The sequence below is a fragment of the Anolis sagrei genome, chromosome 3 (genome assembly GCF_037176765.1).
Source record: "Anolis sagrei isolate rAnoSag1 chromosome 3, rAnoSag1.mat, whole genome shotgun sequence".
NCBI classification, from domain to species: Eukaryota; Metazoa; Chordata; class Lepidosauria; order Squamata; family Dactyloidae; genus Anolis; species Anolis sagrei.
In genome coordinates, this window is record NC_090023.1 from 99,248,801 (window position 1) to 99,275,409 (window position 26,609).

The window sequence follows — 26,609 nt, forward strand, 5'->3', positions numbered from 1 at the left end:
CTCATGAGCCAGACATTTGAATCATAAGGACTTCGGGGATGGGATTTTCACTCAGAGATCTCCATTCTTAGGTGGATTAAGAGGATTAAAAACCATTAAATGACCATCCCCTAACTCCCTAAAGCAGATTTGCCTTTTCTTTCTTTCCCCTTTTTTTCTCTATCCTTCTTCCACCAGGGCAGACTTGGGGGTAAAAAAAGTCCTGCACAAAAGAGGTCCTTAGCATGACAAAAGGCAAACCTATCCGCTGAACTGCCAACGTATTAAGACAATGAAGTCCAGGCAGTCTAACCCAGATCATTTTCCCTTGGAGCAAATGGCATCAAACTTGGCAACAGCATTGTTGCTCAAACTTGAGCATGGGCCCAGATCTTTTTTTTTTTTTTACTATTTTATTTAATTTTATTTTCCCCCATCTGAAGCGCAAGGTGTCATATTAATTATTTAAATCTTCAGAAGATTTCAGCTGTATCCTCCAAGGCTCCGCTCCGTGCCAGAAGGTCTCCAATCTGCATTAGCTTTTGTTAATTAGAGCTGAAACAAGGGCTTTGATCTCAATGAATATAATAACCAAAAAAAGAAAGAGAGAGAGAGCAAAACTTCCTGTGTGATTTATCTTTTACCTATTTTCTGCCTTTGCTGTCTTTCCACTCAATTAGACTTTGATTTACCTTGTCTGAGTAACATTAAACAACTTGTCTACAAAAGAACTTAAGCAGCTTCAAAAGCCAGTTGTTAAATGCTACACGAAGTGATCCTGCATCTTGAAAAGGGAATGACACAGTTATTTTTAATTTTATTTTTATTATAATTTTCAGTCACAATGTGCATGATGCAGGAGGAGGGGGGTTGATTTGTACCGGCAAGGATGTATGTCTACTGATCTCAAATATCACAGGTTTTCCTGTTGGGATTGATCTTGCCTCATTAAGAGACTTGTTTCTAAAGCCATAGTATAGATAGAACAGAAGGGCAGTGAAATTCAACAAGATGGTCTCAGTATATTCTGACTTTGTCTGAGTTTGCAGCAGTGCTTAGGTCCAAGGGGGTCACTGTGGGGCTTGCTTTGTTTAAAAAAAAAACCCTCATTAACTTTTTTTTCTGTACAGAAAGCCCTGAAAGACAAATTTCCTAAGCCACCAAATGAAAAACATTTATCAATTTTTAGTGTCACATGAGGTATAGTTTGTGTACAGAGCCTGAAAGTCTTGACCCCTCCCCATCGTGCTCAAATTTAACTATCTCCCTACCCCCATCAGCATCCACCCATTAGGAATATTCTGAAATAACTTCTCACAATGAAATCTACATTTGAGGTATACAAAATACATGAGGGCAATGTGATTTTTTTCTTTATCAGAACGGATAAAAATCTAGACGCCCGGACCTCATTAACAACAACACCCAGTTCTGAAAATGAACCCTGGATTGTTCCATGCAGATCAGCACAATCCCAAGAGACTGGTCACTTGTGGTTTTTATCATTTTGGAGTGAATAAATTAAAGGACGTTGTATGAATTCTGAGCATAAAAATATCAGAGCTGAGAAGACAAGTCTTAAAATAATGGCCAGGAATGCTAATAACCTCATAGCTGGCATTGCCTGAGAGAAGGGTACTTTGAATATTTTTTAAAAAAAATGCAATATGAAGTGGGGTTAAAATGAAATGTTAGTCAAAAAATGTTACGTTGCCAGGAAAGTCTATTGGACCATTTTAACCATTTCCTGTAAGTCTTCACCGTGCTTCCAACAATTGCATTGCCAGACTGAGAGCACACCTATATTGTAGAATTAATGCAGTTTGGTACTACTTTAACTGCCACTGATCAATGCTATGAAACCATGGGAGTTGTAGTTTTACAAAGGTCTCTAGCCTTCTCTGCCAAAGAAGTCTGATGTCTCACCAAACTAAAAATCACCAAATGAAAAAAAACAGGATGCAACCACGACAATTCAAGTGGAATCAAAATGTTGTAACTCCATAGTCTAAAAGGACCTAGGATTATATTCAAACAAATGAAGCAACAAGTGGTGACTGATAAGTATTTTACAAAAGCTATTTGGAGTGAGACACATATCTGACTTATAAACTGTTCTTTAACTATAGAAGAACATTTCATATGTTAATCTCAAAAGGATGAGAGAACCATGAATGGAGAATATGCCACACTATGTTTCCACCTTTTTACACTGCCATTTTATTTATTTATTTATTTATTTATTTATTTATTCATTCATTTATTTATTTACAGTATTTATATTCCACCCTGAAGGGGACTCAGGATGGATCACATAATACATACACGGTAAACATTCAATGCTGTTAAACAGACAGGACAGACAACAGATAGAGGTATGTGTCAGCATTTTTCTGAACTTTGGCATCCTGGAGGTTGTGCTCTATTCCAGCCACAGGGCGGTGCTGTCACTCCATCCTCTATTATAAAGAGCACTTAATCACAGACTTTCTACTTCCTTTGATCCCCGGCATTTTCTGGTATTTCCTTTTTTTATGGTGCCGTAAAATGCCTCCCCACTTAAACAGTGCCTAATTTCTCTACTCACAGATCACAGCTGTTTTCAAACTGCTTAGGTGGACAGTGAGCTGGGTTGAAGGTTGGGTGCTCACCTTTCAATTGGTGTGATCTATTGCTTCTGGTGATTAACCAGCTGTTCTAAAGCCCGGCCCTAATTATCAAGAAGATAATCCACATTATTTGCTTTGAACTGGATTATATGAGTTTACACAGCCATATAATACAGTTTAAAACAGATAATTTGGATTTTATATGGCAGTGCAGAAGGGGCTATAGACATGGATAGCTTTGCAACATTCATATAAGAAGAAAAATTATGGGCAAAAAAACCCTCATTTTTTTAAAAGTTCAGTACTTCTGTTCCTGTCCAACTGTAGTCCATCTTAGGCCCCCTCTACACTGCCAAATAATCCAGGTTATCAAAGCAGAAAATCCACATTATCTGGTTTGAACTAGATTATTAGTCTATACTGACATATCCAGTTCAAAGCAGATAATGTGGATTTTATATGGCAGTGTAGAAGGGGCCCCAGAGTGGGAAATTCAAGATGTTGTTGAAGTGCCTCAAGATCTTTCAAACTGAAATGTCATGAATTGTGCATGTGAACATTACTCACACAAATGCCTCATCTTATCTCTCATCTGACCTTGCTACTGAAATAAGAACATATGTGAACAGTCATTTAAAATTATTGTGATATCTAGTAACAGGAAAGTTTTATCCATGTCCATGGCATTGTGACGGCTGATGTAGTTCATCATTCGAAGCACCAGTCAATGAGCGATAGATGTCGGTGTCTGAAGCATTCCAACTTTGTTTCAAACCTGAAAGGGACAAGAAAAGCTTTCAAAGGAAGAACAGTCACTCTCCCTCCAATACTAGTACAAAGAATGCCAATATCCACTGCTAGTTAATTTTAATTGTGCCACACAGGATTCACTCCCATGTTCATATTTTAAACCCTCCTTCCTACTAATACTTAAGAGAGCCTACTTTGCTTTCTTTTGCTTCCTCGTCCTCGTCCTCCTCACAGAATTTACCAGATCTTCCTCCAGCATAGATTGCTTTTCCATCTCTTCTCTGAGTGTTATTTTACCTGGAAAACACGTGCACAGTGATACATTTCTGATAGCAGACTGTGCCTGCAATAGCTGACAAAAGATGTTAACAGCCATGGTGGCCAGAAGCGATTGGAAAGCAGCCAACATTAATAACCAATTAAATACAAAGCAGAAGCCAGAGGTATGTCAAGTCATGAGGGCGATATGCCACATGTTTCTGGGTTATGCAATAATATCAAGCAACAAGAGAACCTCACCACGCCCATCTCCATCCAATTTCTGGATGTGCCAAATGGAAGGAAATGGGATCGGTACTATAGCCAACAGAGGACTGTCTGCTATAGATAAATTGGGCTCACTGTATCCAATAAAAAGGCAATTTTTGAAAGCCATTGTGACAAAGTAGATAGCAATTGGACATGAGAGTGCAGATGGATACAGCTAGGAATTGCTCCATGCTTGCTCTTGCTCCTTCACTCTTCACTCTCTTTCAGACAGACATTAGTGATACCAGAAGTGCCATCAGTGTATATCCTTTCATTCTTAATCAATACACAGTTCATAATATCTATATGCACCCTATACCTTTATTTTCCATATATTTTTCTATCACTGAAATAATGGCTGCAGATTATTAAACTGAACATTTTGTACTTTGCTCTCTACAATGCCATGGTCATTGAAAATATTCTCTGCACCACCATTACCAGCTCAGTAAGGAGCCATTTTCATAGACGTGTAACATTGTGCATGATGTAGACGAAGTCAATAAGAAGTATAGATTTTCTCTTTCTCTCAGCAAAGCAGAACCTGGGTTATTCTCTCCATGCAGATGCTGGGAAATTTCAGACAGATAAAAGGATCTACTGTTGCACACATAGTAAAAACAGTGAAATTTGCTTCCTCTGGCATCTTAGAAGATGACAAATCCAGAAGATATATCCATTAATACCAATATTAAATGTGTTAGTGAATACATATTTCATCCATTACCACTGATCAGTCACTAGATAGGAGGGCTCAAAGATCCAATTACATTCATGTTATGCTTGTGGGTTTCACATAGGACATTGGTTACATACAAAGTAGATATAATAAGGGAACACATATGTCTTATGTCAACTTTTATCAGTGTCTTTCTTGTATTGTCATACATATGGCCAGAGGGTGATATTGAAGTTTTTTAGCCACAGGTTTCAACAAAGTATCAAATAATAACCATTTATCTAATATAGGCTCAGAACAGGCATTGCAGTTTTGTACTCATAGACTGACATCCTGGTTAGCTATCTGTTGAACTGCCTGCATCAGTTTTTCCAGGACAACATTTCTGAAAATATCTTGCACCACTTCCATCCATTTTATTTTGGCTTGCTCAGATGAATCTAGCTGTAAAGGTAAAGGTAAAGGTAGTCCCCTGACATTAAGTCCAGTCATGTCTGACTCTGGGGTGTGGTGCTCATCTCCATTTCTAAGCCGAAGAGCCAGTGTTGTCCATAGACACCTCCAAGGTCATGTGGCCGGCATGACTGCATGGAGCGCCGTTACCTTCCCGCCGGAGCGATACCTATTGATCTACTCACATTTGCATGTTTTCGAACTGCTAGGTTGGCAGGAGCTAGGGCTGACAGCGGAAGCTGTAGGAATCCTATATTTCATTTCCCTTAAAATGCACAGTGGGTGAACCAGTCACATGACTGCTCTCCCTTGCTATACTTCCAGTCTCAACATACTGTTTTCAATATTTCTACACAACATCCAGTGATAATATTTATTGATTTCTTTTTATTTATAGTCTGCTTTTCTCTCAAAATAAGCATCAAAGAAAATCACAGCACAATTTAAACAAAGCAAAGCCTATATTTGGAAAAAAAATACATTATATATTTTCTCCAGATTGGGAGCTAAACACTTAACTCAATTTATATCCATGTATACTAAACATATCCAATGCCAATTTGGAGATGTGGATTGACTCTGACCTGAGATGAGGAAGATTTTGTGACACAGCAGGTCATCAAAACCTATGAGGAAGGATGATGACAGTTGCTATCTAAGAACATCTGGATGGCCACAGGTTCCCCACTTCTGGCTCCAAATTAAATAGGATAACCAGATGGGAAAGAATCCAACTTGTTATGTATTTAATAATTGCATAGAAGAGGAGATTTGAATAGGTGCTATTTGGTCTGAAGCAACTTTTAAAATCTGTTCTTGTCTATATAATTTCTTCAATAGTAAATAGTCCCATAACCTTGTTATCTTCCTTATATGGTCATACTATCTATCCACCAACTTCAGGGATTATAGTAAGCCCTCGGTTTCTACAGGCTTTGTCTCCATGGATTCATCTAACCATGGCTCAAAAATATTTGGAAAAAAATCCAAAAGGTAAACTTTTCCCCAAAAAATACCAAAGAGAGAGAGCATGGCTAAACATCAGTGTGCTGAGCTCCATACTGATGTTTAAGCATGCTCTCTCTGGCACATGGTGGAATTGTTCACCATTTCATATAAGGGGCATCATTTTTCTATGTCATTATATATAACAAGACTTGACCATCCATGAAATTTCCTCTCCATGAGGGGTTATGGAACTAAATGCCAATTGATACTGAGGGCTCACCACACCATATCAAATAGTATCAAATACTACATCCAGAAAGTTACATGAAAATATTTATATGAGCATTTGGGGGAATAAATATAAAAATGGAAGAAGAAAAAAATCACTCCAACTTAATTTTAAAAATAGAATAAATATTCCTGGAGTCTGTGGTATAAGGTGTTGTTTCTGTGAGATTTTTGTTGCTGCATGACACATTAACTAGTCAAGTCACCCAAATGAATGCAGGTGCTTCCAAGTTAAATGGGTCCATCCCCTCCTTTCCTTCTGGGAAAAACCTTGTACCAAATGGGTTCAGTAGCCCTACTTACAGCTGTTTGTGCTTGTAAGCGTGGGAAGATCCATTCACTTCAGACATGAAAGGGCCATGTCAATCTCCATCAATAGACAAGATAGAATTACAGGGAGCAAAAAGGCAGAGATGTCAGAGAGTCGGCTGATAAGAAACTATGCTGAAGGCAAAAGAGCTTCTGAAGAGAAGCAAATACAGTATGCTCACCTCACTCAATCGTGGTTCTTTCTTTCCTGGCTTCTATGAAACAAATCATGTTGTACCTGTTAGCTAGTTATAGTAACTAGTGCAGAATAAGCAGTTTCTCCTTTTTTCAAAGAGATCTGTGTAATGAAATGTAGTCTTTACTATTTTGAAAGGAACAATGAAGTGGGGAGGAAAGACCAATTGCTCTGTTCATCAGGGTTTTTTATTCTCAGCATTCTTTTAATGTGAGTTGAAAGTACTGCTGTCCCGAAGGAATTAAATTGGAGTACTGCCAAGTGCTGGAGACAAAGTTAAGACAATTGGTAGAGTTGATGGACTCCTGTTGGATGCCCTTGTTTGATCCATTCTGGAATAAAAAGCACCCAAACAACAGACATATGTGCATGGAACACATTATTTCTTTTGGTAAATAGTTTGCCATTATGTCATGATTCATTACTTCCTTCTATAAACGGAAATAAATTTGGAAAAGACAATCAATAGGAAATGAACTGACATTGAAGAATGTGATCTAGACACATGTGATGCCTCTGCTCAAAACAGCTTTGTTCAGTAAGACGAATTCTACAATTAGAAGGCATGTGCTGTCAATCATTTATAGAGTGTTGCAAGAGAACACAGGCCTTCCAAAGTGTACAGTGAATGGAAAATTTCAATGGCATTCAAAAGTCAAAAGTTGTAAACACATGTTTTAAAATGAAAGTAAACATAATAGATTTTATTTGATGTCTTCAGATAAATACCACATCCTCTTGCTCCAAACCCCGAGATACCAAATATTGCTTACAGTATGATGCCCCAATAACAAATGTCTTTGTTCAAACTATGCATGCTTCTGGTTAATAAATTGCATGGCTTTCTAGGCAGCATGGCTTCTGCTTCCTAGGGGTCTGCATGCATTTGTGTTGCCCTAGGAGAGAGTGAGAACTGCCTGTCATTGAATTCCCAAGCTTGAACTCATTGGTAGTGCACCTGACCAGAATGGCCTGGGTGAAGTTGCCACTCTAATTTGGGGGGTGGGGCAGAAAGGCTCCTGCTCCAGTGAACTCTCAGAAGTTGCATTCTGAACATCATCCCAACCAATCTTATCTCATATTGGTTCTTGCTTTGTAACCCAGAAGTTTGCCATTGTATTCCTTCTCTATTGTCATCATTTTGGTGCACAGTTGGCCCTGCTCATAGATCTGAGACATCAACTACCAGTGTTCCTTAAGCATTGGTATTGTATGGGAGTCCTCTTTTGGAATTGAGGGTTAGTGAAGCAAAAGTGGGTCTGGCCAAGATGGGGAGGAGCACTTTTCTAGCTCTACCTAGTGGCAAGGAGGACTATGATGGGCTTGTGCCCATGTGGTTCCTTTCCAAGGATTCTGACAGTGAGCCAGCATATCAAACTCATTGATCAATAGACAAGTTGGTCTAGCTCAATCTTATTTAGAGCTGTAACCAGTAAAGGTGTGGATTCCCCCTCCCCTCCAAACATAACATGTTGTTATGTGCTGGTGATTTTGTCATATTGAGCAGACCTGAACATGCAACAGTATTTGTATTTATGCCCAGGTACAAATATAGGACAAGAACATATGTCCTTTTGAGGAACTAATAATTTCCACATGTTCAGTACTGGTCACAAAAGATGAAACAAGGAGGCTAACTCTCTTTCTTTCTTTCTTTCTTTCTTTCTTTCTTTCTTTCTTTCTTTCTTTCTTTCAATGCAGTAAGGCCAGCTAATGGCAAGCTAGCAGCTGAGCTGACCTGATCTGCCTACTGCATGGTGAAAACCAAAACTTAAAGTGTCTCTGGATAGGGAGGGATACCTGTCACTTTCATTACCCTTCCACGGACAATTGTATGGAAAAAAATAACAGCTATCTCTATGGGGCAACTGCTTCTTTTTCATACAGTTTTTTCTCTAAAACCATCAACACAGTTTGGAGAAACATTTTTAACTACAAGTTATGCCTGCAAGGATGGTTCGACATTTCTTTACTTGCACATAACTTTTTGAAGTTTACTTTTCACTATGTGAAAAATAGATCAACTGAATTCAGCTGTTGTTGCCATGTTGCCACTCTAATTTGGGGGGTGGGGCAGAAAGGCTCCTCCTCCAGTGAACTCTCAGAAGTTGCATTCTGAACATCATCCCAACCAATCTTATCTCATATTGTCTTTGTCAATATGGAGTTGGCCCTCCATATCCACATATGCTGCATTCCGCAGGAACACCATTTTACTAAACTATTTTGTAAAATGGGACTTGAATATAGGGTCAATTTTAGTATCCAGGTTTTGGGGGTGGGGGTCTTGAAACCAAATTTCAGCAGATGTTATAAAAAATGAAAGATTGGACATTTACAGACCACCTTGTGTGCCTATCTTCATCATAACTAGAAAAGAAGTGTGGATTCTATTTATCTTGGTTTTAATTTGATTTGGGAGGGCTAATGATGTTAATAATTTAAATGAATGGGATAATATACTGTCTGGTAATAAACTTTGAAATTTATTTACCTTGGTAAGATTCTGAATCTTACCAAGGTAAATAAACCAATAAGAAAAAAAACTGGCTCAGATGCTCTTTGTGGTGCAAATTTATCAAGTATAGGAGGGCCATTTAGACAGATAATTTGCCTTCTCTGAAATTTAGATTGTAGAACCTTCTTCTAAATTGGCATGGGTTATTGTTAACTGCCATCAAGTTGACCCTATAAATAAGACCTCCAAGTCACCCTGTCCTCAACAGCCCTGCTTAGGTTTTACAGATTCAGGGCTTGACTTCTTTGATTGAGTCTATCTGTCTGGGTTGTGGTCATCCTTTTTCATACTGTCATCTACCTTATCAAACATTGTTGTCTTTTCTTGTGAGTTGTGCCTTCTCATGATATGTCCAAAGTACAACAGCCTTGGTTTTCAAAGAGAGTTCAGGCTTGATTTACTCTAGGACCTATTTATTTATTTATCTTTTCAGTACTTTGTGGTATCTGTAGAACTCTTCTCCAGCACCACATTTCAAATTAGTTGATCTTCCTCTAAGTTTTCTTCACTGTCCAAAGCTGTCCATGCTATCGTAATTCAAATTTTATGTATATTTATGAAAGCTCATACTTTAGTATTCAATTATATATCTTCATACCTCAGTATCTTGTCTACTTCATTCATAGCTGCCTTCTCAAGGCCTAATCTTTTGATTTCCTGACCACCGTCTCCATCCTGATGAATAACTGAGCCAAGGTATGGAAAAAATAATGTCTTTATTTTGTGCTTTAAAGTTAGATCACTCATCTATGATCATTATTTTTGTTTTCTTAATGTTCAAAAGTGAACCTACCTTTGTACATTCTTCTATGACTTTCTCCAGTAAGGGTTCCAAGGCTTTGTTAGTAATATGGTGTCATTTGCATAGCTTAAATTGTTGATGTTCTTTCCTCCAATTTTCACACTTTCTTTCTCCAAGTCTAATTCTATTTTATATATGATATGTTCATATGTAAAGCACTAAATAGAGTGATAACATTAAGCACTGCCTGACTCCCTTACTAATTAGAAATGATTCCTTTTCCCTGTAGTCTGGTCCGACAGCCTTTTGTCCAGACTATAGCTTACCCATTAGGACAATAAAAATGTTGTAGCACATTCATTTCTTTAGGAGCATAGTTTTTCATGAACTACACAGTCAAAGGCTTTGCTATAAGCCATAAAAAATCTGTACACTCCATTTTCCAATGTAATATGATCACTCAAACCCCTCAGTATGAGAGGTAAACTGTCTATGAAAACATCTACAGAGCTATCATCATTATCACTAGTAACCACTGGCAGAACAGGTTGTTGTTGTTCATTTGTTCAGTCACTTCTGACTCTTCATGACCTCATGGACCAGCCCACGCCAGAGCTCCCTGTCAGCCGTCACCACCCCCAGCTCCTTCACGGTCAATCCAGTCACTTCAATGATGCCATCCATCCATCTTGCTCTTAGTCGGCCCCTCTTCCTTTTTCCTTCCATTTTCCCCAGCATAATTGTCTTCTCTAAGCTTTCCTGTCTCCTCATGATGTGGCCAAAGTACTTCAACTTTGTCTCTACTATCCTTCCCTCCAATGAGCAGTTGGGCTGTATTTCCTGAAGTATGGACTGGTTGGATCTTCTTGCAGTCCAAGGCACTCTCAGAACTTTCCCCCAACACCACAGTTCAAAAGTATCTATCTTCCTTCGCTCAGCCTTCCCTATGGTCCAGCTTTCACATCCGTAGGTGACTAAGGGGAATATGGGGAATATGGGGAACAGGTTTATTCTTTATATATTTATCTGACCCTTTCTGAAAAACATATTAACCATTAACTATGACAGTATGTTTTTAATCTATTAAAATGTTTATAGGAGCTACAGAGAATTTGCAGGCTATATATTGTTTTGAATCCAAAGTAATGAGTTTGAATTTTCCTTTCACTCCAAAGATAAAGTAACTTCTAAGCATATTTATTTAAACTTATAAGCCATTTATCCTTCAAGTTGAAAATAAAACATTAATTCATCTTTTCCAGCCTCAAAATGGACAGGATCACTATTCCATTTAATTTTTAAAACCAGCTAATTCGTTTTTCCAATCAACATTTAAATAGCACACACACACACACACACGTTGTCTCAACTAAATCATATTTGTATGTAGATTTCCCATTACTCACTTAGATTTGTAAAAGTCTACTGCCTTCTTTTCCAATTTCCCTTGAAATACAAGTTACTTTTTTATCTCTGATTTCCCCACTGTTCGCAACTTCTAATCATGACTTGTATCTGAGGAAATGAAACATTTGCTGTCTAGATATGCTAAACAAAGCAAGGTTCAGTTTCTTTTATCTTATTAGTCACCTGCCTACCTTTCAGTCTCACTCAAGCAGTTGTCAGGGAACTGAAGGATACAGAAGATTAGCTTGCAAGGCTTTTGGCCAGCACTGTCCTCTTTCGAAAAAATTAGTTTTGCTTGCATGTGCCAGCCTCTTGCTCCAGGATCCATCTCTGCAAGGAAATCTTTTAATTACCTCTTTCCACCCCCTGTCCCCCAAATGACAGCTTTCACCACTGGAGTTGAGTTCTTGGACATTAGCAATTGAATAGGAAGCCTTCATACTGTATATCATTTTAATCTTTCATCTTTAAGTAAGCCAGATGGCTTATTATTATAAGCCTGTTTAAAGAGAGAGGGAGAAGGAGAAAGGGAAAGAAAGAAAACCACACAAACTTTTCTATCAGAGGATTTGTAAGATGAGGAAGGGGGAAAGGAAGGGGGGTTGCATCCCACAAAACAGCCTGAATTTTAATTGCACATCATAGTTTGGCAGTAATTTTGCCATAATTACAATTCCTGCTAAATGAATAGGTGGATTAAATGGATAACTGAAATAGCACTGAAAGTTCCTAGCGTGCAGATCTGTCCTTAAATGATGGCACAGCTAAGTAAAGTTGTCATTGGCTCGTGTGTGCAATTCACAGAGCTTGAGCAGTTTCTCTCAGGCACAAACAACCTGCTTTGCTCTTCACTGGTTAAGAGAGAAATATACATAGCTCGATTTGACTCTCTCTTGCCAAATGCTCTTTATTATGCTGCATATAGAAGCTTTTGATTGATGAAGCTAAAATATGAAAGCTGTTTCATTTTTGCTTTGGATGGCATTCGGTAAATAACATGCAAGGTCCCCGCCAAGTTCTCCTGGCTGAGGGCCCAAATCTGCAGGTTCCCTCCCCCTACTTGGAGAGTTTACACAAATAGCCCATAAAAGTCAATGGAACTACTGAAGTGAATTAAACTCATGCTGTGCAAAAGCATGAGCTCCACGGAGTCAGATGTTTCTTCTGAAGGCATATTGCCATTGCAACCTTCAGCAAACCACAGCTAAATCATTTTTTTAATCTCTTGAGGCTATAGGTTAGGATATTGCTGAAATAAGTGTTGTGTTGCCCTGGCAAATCCTTGAGGTGCAGATTATTTTTTAATTACATCTGGTCAAATATTATTAACTGAATCCTAAATGTTCCCATTTCCCAATTAAGGTTAATCTCTATGTAACGTTATCTGTTCAAGCTTCGAGTTCTCTGAGACAAAACTGTCATTGATCGCAATGACATCAGGAATAGAGAGGCAACACTTTAAATAGGTTGCAGATGGCAGTACAGCTCCAGTCGAAATATATGATATTGTACTTTATATTACTAATAAAATACGTGTTGCATTACATTTGCAATGGGGGTCCCTGCCATCATCCACTTACACTCACTGGAGAAAAATAGCTAACTTTTCCAAGCAACCCCCATTATTGACAGTCCAGGGTAAACCGGTAACTTCTTGCACAGATACACAGTTGGCACTACCAAGTCCATGTTGGGTTTTTGCAGAAAACAAAACTAATTTTTTCTCTTGTACTGAATACTAAGAAAGCCTCTCTTGAAAGAAATCCAGGAACACTATATAATATTCCACACATGCCAAGAGTCATCCTTAACTCAGTGTCATAACCTGTAGCTTGAATATCCATAGCCTAATGTTACGTTAGTTATTGATCTTCAAGGGTGTGGAAAAGGCGCTCTACACATGCATCAAAGTATGCTCTTTGTTACTACCTCACATTATACAGCACTAAATTCAAATGCAAAGGACATTTACTAACCTTGGACACTTGTCAGAGAAACAGGAGTGGGTTCTGTAGATCCATTTCTTTCTCAAGTGCAATGCTTGCCTTGCCCTTCTAGGACTGGACCACTGAAAATAGAGAAGTAGGTAATGCGCCCCATCTTCACAGTCAAGTACCTTGCAATGACCACTTAGCTGGAGGATGAACCTCTGTCTCTGACCACAGAGACTCAAATCAATGTTTTGTTGTGGACCATGGGACAACTCTCCAGGGAGCATAGAATGTCAGACTAAAGACATTTTAAATCAATTTTAAAGGTGCTGCTGGTTAATTAGATATTTCTTTTCTTTTTAGCATCAGCATTATGGTGAGCCATATTGGGATGAAATTGGGACATCGAGAAGTGGGAAATTCTGCTTCTCTGGGACAGAGAAATTGAATCGAGTCATAGAATCATGGTGCCATAAGAAGGACATAGACATATTCCTTTTTAAAAAGACTACAGCTCTCAGAAACTTCTGGCCAGCATCCACATGACAAGTTTCCAGATATAGGAAGGTTTTTATCCTAATTGTTTCCCAGGCTAAACATTTGATTTCTAGGCTCCCACATATTTTTCACTATTGTCCTCTGGGAACATCCCAGTTTATTAATAGCCTTCTTAATTTGGTCAAGTAATGACTTATCAAAGCATTTTAAAGTGGTACCATGACTTCTTGTGATCTAGACACTTTATTTCAGGTTTTGTTGTTATTATTATTTTAAAAAAACTTTATTGGATTTCCTTGGTTAAGAATTTACTTGATTCAGAATTTTCCAGATGTTAAATATTTTCATTTTTGTGTTTTGCAAAGTGAAAGATTATTCTTGTTACATGATGTATTTGGTATTATCAAGAAGTGTTTCTTGGTTCTGGAAACTGAAAATATGGGGTTCATGGGATCCATAGATTTCTCATGCTTCAATTTACATATATGCTTGTTGCACCCCTCCCAAATATCCTGATTAAACAAGAATTTATGTCACTGTCAAAGTGATGCAATAAAACAAGACCTGTTGCAATATGTCTAAAAAAAAATAACATTGCTATCCAGATCATGACAAATCCTGTCATTTCAAAACAGAAGAAGTGTTTCATAATTAAAGAGGCAATACAAACGATTTGAACAGGCAAAACTTTGTATTGTCGAAGGCTTTCATGGCCGGAATCCATGGGTTGTTGTAGGTTTTTCCAGGCTATATGGCCATGTTCTGGAGGCAATTTTTCTCCTGACGTTTCGCCTGCATCTATGGCAAGCATCCTCAGAGGTAATGAGGCAAAACTTTGATAAGACGATAAAGCTGATATCCACAGCTTCCTATCTCTACATTAACATTGTCATATTGTAATGGCAGGTGAGAAAAAAAAACTTTCTTTGCAAAGATCTACTCAAAATTATTTTCTTCTTTAGCTTGAGGGATTAATCAATCAACCAATCAATCAAAACTTTATTTGTATCCCGCCCCCTCTCCCCATGGGAAACCAGGGTGGCAGGACTGTATCTGCCCATATTAATAACAAGATAATAAAGTTTGCATCAAAGGAAGTAAGAGGGAAATACCACCATCATCTGGGGGGTTGGAAGCCAAGCCCTGATTTTCTCCAGTTTTTTAATCTTTGTATATTTTCTTTTGATGTTAAGTAGTAGCTTAATTGTGTTAATTTATGTAGTTAATTTATATGGCCCCATAAGTGTGTTTTATACAAAAATAAAATAATCATTTGTGTGCATTTAATAAAAAGATTTTTTAAAACATAAAATTATTTTTTTCAATTGCCATATAAATAGTTTGGATTACTTGTATTTTCCACTAGTGAACAAGTGATGAACAAGCCTATGTGATCTCTTAGGTTATTATCTTTTGGATGCAACATGTCACTGAAGTCAGCAGAATTATTTCAAAAGTCATGGATCCATGTTTGATGTGATTCTACTATTGTGGTCAAGTTGAATTGGGTGGCCCCTGTATTCTTTTCCATACGATTCACAAATGTCACCATTAAAAGCCTTTCCTCAGTACTTAGTAAGCTGCCAAAAGCCCAACTGAAAGTCCTTTGCTTCTGAGCTGAAGGACCATGGGGCAGTCAACCTCCCTTGGAAGGTAGCTCCAAAGTGTAGAAGCTTCATGTCACATAGAAAAGAATCAGCCAACATTTGAAAGGTCATCTTTCCAATAAGATCTTTTACAAATAACTGAGGTGTGGCTGCCAAAAAACTACCCCCCCCCCCCAAAGATAAGTTAACCAAATGCAAATTTGTATTAATTCAATACAATTCTGCAGTTGTGAAAGCCCTCTGTTCTAGTCCTTCAAAAGAGCTCATTTTCTGCAGCCACACAGAGCTCAGATGTTCCAAGAAGGATCAATCACTCGTTTGCCAGATCCAAAAGCCCCAGAGGAGATGGAAAGGAAATGTTTGAGTCTCCTTGTGAAGAGAAAAAAAGCAGGGTATAAATAAACATTTAAACAATATTATTATTATAATCCTAAATAATAGAATTATTCCAAAGCCTCTCACCCAAGGAGTTTTACTCTAAATTCTAGAACTATGTACCCTGAGTTTCCCCTTCTGACTTCATTTATGGTTATGATCTACAGATGATTATGGCTCCTAAATATATGTGTTATACTATATGCGCTGAAAGGAATATGGGCAGCTACGGCCCAGTGCACCTAGAAAGAGCCTTAAAATATAATATCATGTTGGTGTTTGTGAAACTATTCAAATATCCTTCTGAGAGATGAACTCATCCTGGTCAGATGCAAACAGCACCTTGAATGAATCTGTATTGTTCTATATGCTTTCCTTTGAATTGTCTATATTTGCTTAAACCTCCTCGTTGTCTTGGTGGTTGACTCTTTTTATGTACACGAGACCTCACCTATAATCTCATCATGGACTATTACATATTGCCTCAAAACATTTGCATAACCTACCCGGGGTGGATTCTCTGAATGGCTCCAGTTTCAAACAGACAAATGACAGCTCTCCATTTCCGCCATGGGAGAAACTCTATCCATCTCTGACATTAGCAGGAGTCTCCAGCCAATGAAGCCCAGATCCTAACTTGATGGCTTTTCAGTCCACCAGAGGAGGGAGTGGGTATTTTGAATGACTGTCAAAGAGGATAAATTGTCTTGCATTGCATTGCAAGAGTATGCCCAATTCTTTTATAGCAGAGACTCAGTATCAGACCCATTGAGGACTGAAAGCTAATAAACCTCTGTTTGTTGCCTTCAAACCCAGTCTGAATTTCATCGTCTGGCTGTTAAGGTAGCAAGGTGAACCAGGCAACAGATCCACATTTCTCCTTATGTGGTTAGCTGAACTTCAGCTTCAGTGTGGTTTTTGAGCTTAATCCAATTTCTAAGACATGTTTGGGGAATTTGGGGCAGAGGTAATAATGAGTTATTTACATTTTTATACATATTTTTCTTTCTCATCATTGGTATTCTCTTTTTCCTTGCCATCTTCTATTTCTTGCTGTTATTTACTTACCTAAACACATATTCAGAGTTTTCTCACATGTTTTTAGTGATAGGTGTACAGCATCAGTCAAAGTTATGTAAAGTAATACAGTAGATTGGAGTGTTTTTAATTCAGGATTGCTGGATATTTTGTCCAGCAAAGGGAGAAACATGACATTTCCAGATCTGTTCCTTTATTGATAAGCTACTGAAGATGAATGAGGAAAAAAGGAACAGTTGAAGGAGTGAGAGCATAACAGCTGGGAGAAATTTCCTGTAAGAGAGCCTTCCATGGCATGTATATTAAAGAGATTACACAATGGTTCCTTATTCCTCCATTTACAGTTTTGGAATCCTTTTGGCAGGCTTCCTAAGATGAAGTGATCTGAGATCAAGCATCAAGGCTTATACGAAGATAATATTTATGGATTAGAAACATTTTCCTGCTCTTGAGCTTTACTTGCTGACAAGAAAATAGAATTTTCACAAAATCAGACTGGTTGAGTAGGCTTAAGTGAATCTTAAGGACAGGTTGAGGACATTATTCTACGCTTCAGAGCTTCCCATGCCAAACCCAACACATAGGAACACTGGAAGATGGGCTAATAGGCAGCAATTGGCTGCTGAAACTGTTTTATCAGTTTTTTTATCAACAATAAAAATAAAGGGGGAATAAGGTAACTATTTGAAGGAAGGAAGAAATAACTTTCAAATATTGTAGTATAACCATTTGACCCTGACACCTATTACCTGCAAACAAATGTGATAGTATGAATCAAATGCAGTTAAGTGCTAAGATATGTGATTAATATTGAGGGAAAATAGCACTTATAGTATCCCCAATGGCTATATAATTATCATCTGAAATGGTGTTTCCTGAGATTTTAAATGAATTGTGTGGTTTATTTTGGCAGCAGCTGCCATGCATACCTTAACGTTTCATATTACACATTGGAATCATTTTGGTGCCATTGATAATATGAAACATTTTATTTTGCTTTTAAAAAATGGTAATTGCAACACTTAAATATGATCACTTTCAGTTAAACAACAGAATCAGCTAAAACTTCTGGACTACAGTGTAAAAGAGTAAACTTCTTGGCTGTTTCCTCTATTACTGCCAATGTCTTTTTTATTGTCTGTTTTCATCTCCATTTTACTTTATCTGCGAAACTACTTTGCATTTCAAGACATTTCCACTCACCTTGAGTTCTTGGTTCAAAAAGAAACAATAAAGTTTAATCTTTTCACTTGACAATGATGTATGGGTTTGTTGAAAAACACTTTTCGGGTATTATTATTTTTTAAGTCTCTTCCTTGTTTTTGAGTTTCTCTTCCCCTTTGGATGCAAAGACAAATATAAGATTCAATACACATTGAACAAGTTTATCAAACATTAAAATAATGCTGTTTAATTAGAAATGAAACCTGGGTGAATCCTCCTTCCAAACATATTTTACCAAATTCCTTTTCTGCAATTAGTTGTCATTCTTATGTACTTTGTAGTGATTTTACAAGAAATTTCAAGCTCTCAAAAAGGATAGTACATTGCTTCTGTTCACATATCATTGTCCAAAGAATGTGCAAACTTTCACAACCAAACAATAAGATATCTTTTTCCCTATTTTATTTATTTGCTAACACTGATCAGTACAAATGTCCCTTTGTTTTTCAGTAGTCCTTTAAAGATCACTTCCATTTTTGGAGGCTTTTTTGTTGTTCATTTGTTCAGTCGCTTCCAACTCTTCATGACCTCATGGACCATCCCACGCCAGAGCACCCCGTTGGCCGTCACCTCCCCCAGTTCCTTCAGAGTCATGCCAGTCACTTCAAGGATACTTTTGGAGGCTATTTTGGCCCACTCCTTCATTCAATCCAAAGTATCTTTCTTCCAAAGCATCAGAACAGCTAGTTCTGGGAAATTGTGGTGGGCTTTAGGGACTGGTTACACTTTTAATAATATTTCTAAAATATGCAATGGTTTGGGGCCAATTCTATTTCAACCTCTATCCCCCACCTACATTTCTTATTTTCTCACATAATCACATGACACACTAAGCTCAACTATCTATATCCATTAAAACACAAAACATCCCTTTCATAAAACATATAAAAACAACACATATTAAAACAATTGATCCACACTGTACAATTCATAATTTAAAAACCATCTGGATAGACCTGCAAGTAGTCTTTCTTAATGTTTGATAACTTTATGCTTTTGAAATTATATGCGTCCATGTGTGAACCATTCCTCCATGGAAGCAGTCACACATATTTTTTCAAACTCAGCTCCTTATATTGATAAAAGATGTAATATCTTTTAGCTAATTTATTCTTAAATAAATAATTTAAGCAATTTTCTTCTAACTGTGAAAAAGTGTTTGGGAATTAAACAGTTGTGGAAGCCCATTCACATTTCAACATTTTTTTCTGCAGAAAATCCACACTAGCATTTTCTGCCAAGAAAATAAGATTGTCTGCACATAAAACAATATTTCTGTGCAGAAACATTGTTTTCTGCACAGAAATTTAGTTTCCTATGTAGGAAATTATGTTTTCCGTGCAAAACAATGATATGTGAATTTTGTTCATAATACATTATCAATTATGATTATTCTCATCAGTGCAGGATTCTTCTTTACAAGCTTTCTCAATACCTCTGAGAAAGGTTTTTTAACCATTAAAATATTCCTCTCATCTCTCTTCTCAGGCCATATGTGGAGTTGGAATTGTGAATATTTTTGCTTCTGAAGAATATACTGGATGAATAGTATAGTTTTCTCTTACAGCTTTTGATTTGGCTTGCCAGTAGGAGACACTGTTGGTCTGGAAACATATATAATTGGTGTATCCCTTGTCTTCTTGTGACAGTTTTCTCTCCACTGGGAACTATCTTTCCTGTTTGCATCTTCAAGTTGACTACAATTAATGGTGATCTTCTCATAGGATTTTCATGGCAAGATTTATTCAAAGAAGTTTGTTCTATAAGGCCCATTTTCTGGGGATTAGTCTCTCAGTTTTCAGATAAGCCGATCTTCAGAAAACAGTAACATGTTCTGTCACTAGAACTATATTCAGCAACTTAACAACTTGGTAAAACCTTTCCAAGCTTGCATCCCATAGACATAGCCTTTGACGATCTTCCTATCTGGCAAGGAATGCTGGACTAGATGTATAATTCAGACCTGTATTTTATTATTTTAAAAGTCTACAAGGCTAACTCTACCAGTACACAGTTGCTTAACCTAGGCTGAATGTGAGGTGCTTGTGAGGAACCAGAACAAATTATTTACTATCTAACAATATATCATTAAATATTTATTTTTCTCCTTTCATGCAAAGAGCTTGACAAGACTGTTATGTACCATATGTAAAAACTACAAAGCTTTTGTTGTTTATGCATTGTCGCTTCCAACTCTTTGCTTATGTATTCAGTCACTTCTGACTCATGGACCAGCCCATGCCAGAGTTCAGCCATGGCCACCCTCAGTTCCTTCAAAGTCAAGCCAGTCACTTCAAGGATAACATCCATCCATCTTGCCCTTGGTCTGCTCCTTTTTCTTTTTCCTTCCATTTACCCCAGCATTATTCTCTTCTTCAAGCTTTCCTGTCTTCTTATTATGTGGCCAAAGTACTTCAACTTTTCCTCTAATATCCTTCTTTCCAGTGACCAGTTGGGTTTTATTTCCTGGAGTATGGGCTAGTTTGATCTTCTTGTGGTCCAAGGCACTCTCAGAATTTTCCTTCAGCACCACAGTTCAAAAGTGTCTATCTTCCTTTGCTCAGCCTTCCTGCTCTCGCATCCATAGGTTACTATGGGGAATACCATTGTTTTAACTATGCAAATCTTCATTGTCAGTGCGATATCTCTACTCTTAACTATTTTACTGAGATTGGTCATTGCTCTCCTCCCAAGAAGTAAATGTCTTTGGATTTTCTGGTTGCAGTCTGTGTCTGCAGTAATATTTTTGCCTAGAAATGCGAAGTCTGTCACTGCCTCCACATTTTTAAAAGCCTGAAAAAATGCTATTTCTTCCTTTGATGATCCTACTTCATTCAAACATACAACATACATATGGTAACTTCACTCCCATTTTCCCTAATTCCCATAAAAGTTAGGGTAGCCTGAGAAAGTAAGACTGTCCCAGAGAGTGTTGTGCCTGAGTGATGTACTTAGGTTCCCTCTAGTTCCTAGCTGAAGAGTTGAACTATTCTGCTGCCTCGCAACAACTTTTTGCTACCTTCCTTAAATTCACCAAATAATCTAAAATTGTAGGATTACAGAGTTGGAAGAGACTACAAGGACCATCCAATACAACCACTGCAATGCAGAATACAGAATCAAAGTAATACAAATAGATGACCATCTATTGACTATGTGGCCCCTCTTAACTTTCTCTTCTTCCTAAACACACCCAACTTCCTAAGTCACTTCTCATGGAGCTTAGATTATATCATTTTGGTCACCCTCCTCTGGGTGCTTTCCAGCATGTCAATATGCCTATTGAATTGGGGTGTCCAGAACTGGACACAAAATTCCAGATGATGTTTGACCAAATCAGAATGGAGCAGAATTATTACTTCCCTCAATCTTGATGACGTACTTCTCTTGATGTAGCCTAGAATTGCATTGGCTTTTTAAGCTGCCATAAAGGAGCCATAATGGAGCCTTATACTGGCCGTTTTGCTCTCGCGATTGGTGCAAGTCTCCATGGTGAGTTTTCCCATATCTGCTAGAGTGGAGCAGTTAGAACTAAGGTGGGCAACCTTTTTTGCCTTGGGGTCGCTTTGTAGGCCAGACCGAGAGGGCTGGGCTGGGAGGGAAGGCAGCCAAGCAAGCGCTGGATGGGATGGGTCCAGGAGGGAGAGGGCCTGTGAGAGGGTGGGTCCAGGAGGGGGCAGGGCAGGACCTGGGTCATCCTCAGGATTTCCTCCTCGTGCCAGGAGGAAAATGAGATGTGAGGCAACTGCCCTGATCCTCTTCCCCTTATCTTCGGACTGCCCCCTCGCCATTATGCTGGGAGGAGGGCAAGACAGGAGAAGGCCAAAAGTGCTCTGGAGGGCTCTCAGCCACTGCATGCCTTCCTCAGGCTGTCATCTTGACATAAGGATGAGGCCGTACATACCATCCTTATGCCAGGAGGAGGGCAAGACATGTGGTGACTGAGAGCATTCCAGAGGGCCACCATGGAGGAGGGCCTGAGGTAAGGGCCCAGGGGGCCACATATGGCCCCCATGCCTTTGTTTGCCCATGCCTGAGTTAGAGTGTCAAGCCAGAATCAGGAAGGTTCCAACTTAGTCATGACTATTACTGGCTAACCTTGAGCTATTCATAATCACAGTCATGTGTAAGGATAAAAGTAAGAGGCGGAAGGAAGCATGTATACCGGCTTGAATTTCTTAGAGGAAAGTGGGAATATAAAAGTAACAGTTGATCAGCCAATAAACATCTTAATTTTTACCTCTGAACTCTGGGCCTTCCCTCTATCATCACCTATATCAACTTCAGCACCTGTCCCTCACCCAAGAATCACATTGGGGCAAGAGGATATGTTATTTTGGGCATGATAATCAGATATATTTAAAAAGACTCCAAAATGGGTCTGGGGAAAAGACCCTAGACGCAACCCTGGCCCATTATCTCTAACCAAATCCTTTAACTGAAACTATTGTTCACTTCCTTCACAGTATGCCTGAAATCCCATTGTGTGGTACAGTGTAAAAGCTTGAAATTAATCAGGCTGATCATATAACTTGCGTTAAAAGTTATTTAACTTGTTGTGTCTTTCTTTAAGCTTCAGCAAGAATGTTTAAAGTGTACAATTCGTTATGCAGGAGTTCAGCACAAAAGTGCCAGCCAATGCAAACAGACTGCCTCACCGAATAAATGAAGACTGCTTGACTGATAATAAAAAGTTTTGGGTGGTATTTCTCCTTGGAAAACCAGTGTCTAAATTTATAACATATATAATTCAGTTTCTAAATAGCCACCAAGCCTTGGTAGGTCCCTTAATGAGGAGAAAAATACTACTTCAGCGGAAGGCTTTCCAACTCTCTTTTTTCCCTCTGGTTATGTAAAGTTAAACAGTTAAAGTATGAGTGTGGCTTTCTGACATGGATTAATTTCCTCAAGGAAGTAAAGCGGGGCATTGTACAGCAGCCAACGGACACTGTGACCAATTTTTAAAATGTTCCTCTCTATACTTTCCCTCATAACGGGAATATTAGGAAAAGCTTGGAACTTAATTGGTTTTTCAAGATATGTTTTATTTTTAGGACCCTCCTGGAACAATTAGTGGATGTACCATTTCAGCTTTCTGGCACATTCCAGTCCGTGCAAGAATCCAGACTAAATTCTCCTTCAGTGCTTCGAAACACTTCGAAAATGATTACCACATGTCTAGGAGTTACTTATAATGATGACCACTAATACCAATTCTTTTGTTACAGTATTAAACTTAGAAATAGACCACTGTTGTCTTTGATTACCATAAGCGGAGCAAAGAACAAAGACGTACCACTAGCATCGTGACAGTTTTATGGCTGCCATGTGAAGAAAAACGTGTGCTTATTAGCATTGAAAATATAAAACATGCCTTGTTTTAGCTTGCCGTTAAAGTGTTATGATCTTCCTTTTTGCTTCAGAACCTCAAAACCACAGACAAGTTACCCATTTCCTGTGCTGCACATCTGGGGAACTTGGTAGATAAAATAACTCAAAAGCTAAGGGCACTTGACCAAAGACAAGGTCATTTGCAGACCTTCCCATGTGGTCTCAAACTGCACCACATGGAGCTGCTATATTTCAGTCTTTAGTACTTCTTTCACTTACAATACTACAATACTACAATACAAAGGTTATATGTAAGCCACCCTGGGTTCCCTACAGGGTGAGAAGGGTGGGGTATATATATGGTAAATAAATAAATTATCACAGTATACAGGTAACATAAAGATATTTTAAACTGTCACACTTTATTTTTATTTTTAATATATAATTTTATTTACATACATTAACAACTTACAGCATAAACAGAACACAAAACAATGAACATTTTACAAACCCATAACCCCACTTTATATCACACTTTATAAGGGATATCCAACATCTAGATCTAGAGGGTACATCAAAGGCTAGAAATTGTTTACTGTTCATCCCCAAATACTATCCAAATTATTTCAAATATTAGTTGCCACCATAGCTGACTTTCTGCAGAAAAGTAGGAGAAACATTTATGGGATATTCATAAGTTAGCCATATTGAAGAAATCTGCATTATAATGTTTCAGTAGCTCCAAATGAATAAGTCACTTGGCCAAGTGTAATGCTTAAACAGAAAGAAAAAAATCAAGGGTTAATGAAAACTGTTCTAAAATATGCCCTCACCTGGCACCCATGTCCATATTATTTCACTTATAGACCATGATCTGTATCCCCAGTTGGAATCACATGAAGATTCCATATTAAACTCAGTGGACTCTTCTGTACATGTCCTATTTTCTGTAATAAGTACTGCTTGGGGTATATGTCTTATGTGTATACACATATATAATTATTCCAACTATGAATATTCAGATTATGACTAAAAAAAGTGAAATGATTCTATACCCAACTAAATTAATAATCAAATCTGTAATTAGCACTAATTAATGAATTATCAGTTCAAGCTACACATAGCAGCCCAAGAGAATACCAAGGCAACTTTCTGATAAATCAAAATACCATGGGTATGGCTCTTCAGAAGATGAGTTTTTCTTACCAGAGGCTCCAATTTCTCTTCCAAACAGAAAGAGACTAATGAAAGGTACCCTGAGTAACAAGAGAGAGAGAAAGTGCCAGTTTGTATCCACTAAGATGAAAGTGAAATAGATAAACAAGTTTTTACAAGAAATTGCAACCAAGAAACCCAAATTCAATTTCCACTGTTACAATTGCTCTAAAAGTAGAGTTGCTCCATGGATTTAATTAACTGCCATTCTTTTTTTAGCTTTACAAAATAAAGAAAGTATAGTAAGAAAGCAACAATAAGCCCTCTTACTATTCATTTGAGACTTCCTAACAATGGGGCAGGATGAGAAAAACAATGGAGGGAGCAGTGAGGCATTGCAGTGGTATTCTTTACCAGTGAAGCACTATAATGGCCATCTATTTGCAGCCCTCTGTGTATTTACCTAGAACCACTGAGACAGGATAGTCTCAGGCCTGGAGATTTTAGGGCCAAATCCCGAAAGCTAGAAAAATTATTCCCCTTGTGATGTCATAGAGCAGTGGCCAGGTGTTTTGGCCTACAACTCCCAGAAATCCCAGCCAGTTTACCAGCTGTTAGGATTTCTGGGAGTTGAAGGCCAAAACATCTGGGGACCCACAGGTTGAGAACCACTGTCATAGAGGATGAGCTTTGGCATAGAACCCCATCCTGAGTCTGCTACTGGTGGTTATCTCCCTTCTTGAAGCACTGCCGCTCATGCTCAGGATTGCCGATTAAGAAAGGGGCTCCAAGATGGTTGGATGGTGATGTCCTGAAGGAGTTTGTGTTTGGGGACCCCCTCCTCAGCCTGCTTCCTCCTCAGAAGTCTTCCACTATTGACACTGGGGTGAAAGAAACCTGTTATTTTCCAGCAATGCTCGATCAGCAACCTGATCTGTCGGATATTGCTTGGGAGTTTGTTAATTTCCTTCATAGACAGGCCTAGCTTGTCACAGACAATGAGCATCAGGCACAACATGCCAGTCTTTGACTACCTATACCACATTGGTCCTGGAATCAGACACCACAAAACCAGACATGAGTATGAGCAGCCACCTCTCAGGATGCCTTGCATAAATCATGTGTTCTATGTAAGCAGCACAGCAGTGTGGGCCTTGTCTATGAATTCAACATGTAGCATGGCTCAGCGATGCCCTGTCTCCATGTTCCCCTCTCTCTCCCACCAATGTGCAGTCAGAGAGAGATAAGAGTGGGATGCACCACTCTAAGTCCAAAGGTCTGTGGTGAAGTAGATGAAGTTTTGGCCGGTACTGTCCATCACACACACAGAAGGCACGAAGAAAAGGCTAGTAGAGTCATAAGAACAACACAATCAGTTTTCAGGGAGGAAGGCTAGACTGCTGCAGCCAGCAGAGGGTCTAACACACACACAAACCTGGTGGTGAGGGGCAACACAACAAGAACAGGCAGGCTTTTTGTGATTTTTTAATTAAAAGTTATTCCAGAAGGAGCTAAGAGAGAAGACAGAAATTTGGGTGTAGTGTGTTCTAATCTTCAGATAGAGGCTAGGCTTCCACTTTGCCGTGTGTGTGTGTGTGTGTGTGTGTGTGTGCGTGCGTGTGTGTGTGTGTGTGCAGCACAACGGACGAGGGGGGGGGGTTAACCTTTTTTTCACCCACACATACACACCCATCCACCACCACACTTCCCAATAAATGAAATGAGATATAATAAAGAAAATATGGAGAGCAAAGAGAGAAATATTTTGATTAAATCAAACAACAGAGAGAACTTGTGATGACATTGCAAAGCATAGACAAAGGAAGGGTACTACAACTTCAGTAGGTGTTTGCTGGTACAATTCTTATGAATAATAATAATAATAATAATAATAATCTTTTGTTTACTGATGGAGGTTGGAGTTAGAGTAGAGAGACAATGGGTTCTGTGGGCAAAGTTTCCACTAAACCCTAGCCCAATTGTTTATTATTTTAGGCACCAGACAAATTATTAAGTGAAATAAAGAAAAATGGAGAGCACAGAG